Below are 3,682 nucleotides of genomic sequence, written 5' to 3'. Positions count from 1 at the left end.
GGGGCGAGCCGAGCCGCAGCCACCGACGAACGAGGAGCCCGCCGGCCCCACTGCCGACTGCAACTCCCGGCAGCCTCTGCGGCGAGGCGCGCGCGCCCTGCCGCCCCTCGCTGCGGTCCCGCCCCCCGCCACGCGTCGCCACGTCTCCTGCGGCGGGGCCGGCGGCCCTCTGGGCGGGGGCGTCCTTCTGCCCGAGCGGCGGGCCGCGAAATGGCGCCGCGGGGTTCGGCGCTGCCGCCGCTGCCACGTTTGCTGAGCCGTCTGGTTGTCCGTGCAGGGAGAACCTTCAGCCATGAGGCTTTGTCTCCTAGAGTTCTCATAACGATAATGCTGTATTTTAGTTACGGTCGCTATGGCAAAATACAGCCGTGAATAGCTGTATAATCATTGCACGAAGGGACGCTAGGCCACCATCAGGTTTCGTTGTTGAGCTCCAAGGCACTGCAGCGTGGACGTTCACAAGCCTCTGTGCAACTCGAACTGCGCTTGGCGGCGTGCTGGCCTTCCACATTGAATGCTGAAGGACAGCGTCAGCTGATAGATAAGCTTTTCTGGTTAGGTTTAATAATATTTTGTGTAAAATAGCCTAGTATGTTAGAGATTTGTGACAAGTGTTGGCTTCGATCTCAAAAGACAACTAAATTGCCAGTAAGGAATTTTCTGAGGGAACTATAGCTACTGAACTAAATGTAACGTGGAAACTATTGCTACTTCTTCTGTCTTAGGTGCTGAAAAAATAATCAGCTGCATGCTTCAGTGGAACTGAATTTTGTCTGTTCCTTGACTGTTTCCCTTTTTGATCTGAATCAAATGTCTAGTGGAAAAGAGGATACCAAAAGTGTTTTTCTTACAAGTATTATATGCAAAGTCCGGTAGTGTTGATTCAAGTGGTGGTTCTCTTCCTCCTGCTTTAAAGATTGCTTTTCCACTTTGCACTGGAAACTTGCTTTATCACTTATTTTCTAGGGGCTCACTGGCAGTGCTTCTCATATTGTGTCAAGCTGCTTTTCAGTGTTCTGTCTCCCATGCTCCAGAAAGCTGGACTTGAGCCTGAGCTGAATTCCCCCTTGTCTTTGACTGGAATATGCTAATATTTTATCTATCACTAAATAAAAGGCCATTTATTTAATTCCTTGTGTAGCTGAATGGAACACATGCCTATCATTTTTCAACATGGTATGTGATCACTTACATGAGTTAAGCAGAAGCCCAGCAGAAGCTGTGCAGTGTTCACCATGACATTGCTGGGATCACCGAGTAACATTAATTTTTGTAAATAAAGATTTTGTATGCTTTGTTCCTAGGAAACCATTCATAAATGTTTAATTTTATTGATTTCTGTCTGACTTCCACCAACTCTTTGGTAGGTTAATTAATAGCATGTTCAGGAAACAATCTCTACCACAGAAGTATAATTCTTTAGTTTGCTTAGTTGAGTTTTTTCAAAACTGCTTTGCAAACTTTCATTTTAGTAAGTCTTGTAATTTACTTTATGAAGTGGTACAATGAAGACAGATGAAATGGTTATGATTGCTTGTAGTGGAAATGCTAAGTCATGGCTTTAAACAGTGATGGAGCACATGATAAGAACGCAAGGGATGTCCAGTGCATGCAATAGGTGGGTTGGGCATCTCCCATCCCAAGAGTATAAGGTGTGTTTTGCTCCGTCCCTGAATATATTGTGGGCATAGATACACTCTTGGATCTGACTCTCCAGAGAGAGATTTCAGACTAAGAGAAAGGTTCGAGTGGTGCAAGTGCCATTAAGTGCCATTATGCTAAACATGAGCCTGTTCGTCTGCCAGATTGCTGCTGGATTGCTGATGCTAAGCAGTATAGACTCCTGGGGGCAAGAGGAAATCTCAAGAAGGTGCAGGAACTAGAAAAAATAGGCATCGTAAGACCTGCACACAGCTGATGGACAAATCTATAAATCTGTAGTCTGAAGACATGAATCACAGAATTGTAGGGGTTGGAAGGGACCTCCAGAGATCATCGAGTCCAACCCCCTGCCAAAGCAGGTTCCCTATAGCAGGTTGCACAGGTAGGCATCCAGGCAGGTCTTGAACATCTCCAGAGAAGGAGACTCCACCACCTCCCTGGGCAGCCTGTTCCAGTGCTCCGTCACCTCACTGTAAAGAAGTTCTTGCACGTTTGTGCAGAACTTCCTATGCTGCAGTTTCCGGCCGTTTCCCCTTGTCCTGTCTCCACTCACCACTGAAAACAGTCTGGCCTCGCCATTCTGCCCCCCACACCTCAGATATTTATAGACCTGGATCAGGTCCCCTCTCAGTCCTCTTTTCTCAAGGCTGAACAGACCCAGATCACTCAGCCTTTCCTCATAGGGGAGATGCTCCAGGCCCTTCACCATCTTCGTGGCCCTCCGCTGGACTCTTTCCAAGAGATCCTTGTCTTTTTTGTACTGGGGAGCCCAGAACTGGACGCAGTATTTCAGATGAGGCCTTACCAGGGCAGAGTAGAGGGGGAGGATCACCTCCCTCGACCTGCTGGACACGCTCTTTTTAATGCACCCCAGTAAGCCATTGGCCTTTTTGGCCACAAGGGCACACTGCTGGCTCATGGCCAACCTGTTGTCCACCAGGACACCCAGATCCCTCTCTACAGAGCTCCCATCCAGCAGCTCATCCCCTAACCTGTACTGGTGCATGGAATTATTCCTCCCGAGATGCAAGACTCTACACTTGCTTTTGTTAAACCTCATCCGATTTTTTTCTGCCCAGCTCTCCAGGGGTGATGAGAAGGCCAGGGGTAATGAGAGGTAAGCAGCTGCCAAACAAAAGCAGCTGCTGAATGGCTGGTGGGCAGCGTTTTGAGGGCTCATTTGTAGAGAGAGAACGATCCAGAAACCTGCATGCCCACAGGCGCTGCTCATGACCTGTGTCTCAGTCTTATTCCAGGTACAGCAAAGAATCTCCCCTCTGATGATCTGAGTGAGACAGCCCTGCTAGGGGTGCCAGGTGGGCTGCCACTTAGAGGGCTGGGGGAATGTCCTGGGTGCTGCAGGCCTTCCTCTTCATGGGGCTCCAGACCTCCCAAGCCGAGCGCTTCGTGCCTTCTTGCGGCCCAGTTCAGACAGAATGGCTGCCTCCTGCCCCTGCTTCTCAGGGCTGGTTGCGGCAGGGAGCTCCCCAGCACCCCGGCCAAGGACTCAGCTGGATGTGCTGGGGAACTCCTCCACATTGGTACCTGCTGAGCTGCTGGAATGTGTGGTGCTGAGAGTGACATCCCCCGGTGGGTGGCAGCGGGACTGGATGGGGCCGCGGTGCCGTCCTCCTACTCGTGGGCTGCACTGGGATGTTTGAGGCCGAGCAGCCTTCAGGCCTCCTGGGCGCACAGTGTCTGGGTGACTTCAATGACGATGTCAGTGAACAGAATGGTGATGGGTGCCCTGTAAGCACTGTGCCAGGGCTTCCCTGTCCAGCCCCACCTGGCACAGGTGTGACACGATCATGTTCTTTAGCCATCTGATTTGCCACCAGTGCAGCACCTGGATCTGTGACAATTGCTGCTTCAGCCAGGTCAGCGCTGGGTCCAGGATGTCTTGTCTGACCCTGAAAAGTGCTGCCCACTCCTCTGACAGGAGGCCACCCACCCTCTCTGGCTCTGCGGCCATGAGCTCCAGGGACGATAATGGAGTGGGTGAAAGAGATGCCTCAACACT

Source organism: Tympanuchus pallidicinctus, unplaced genomic scaffold, assembly GCF_026119805.1.
Source record: "Tympanuchus pallidicinctus isolate F22 unplaced genomic scaffold, pur_lepc_1.0 scaffold4, whole genome shotgun sequence".
NCBI lineage: Eukaryota > Metazoa > Chordata > Aves > Galliformes > Phasianidae > Tympanuchus > Tympanuchus pallidicinctus.
Note: the sequence above shows the minus strand (reverse complement) of the source record.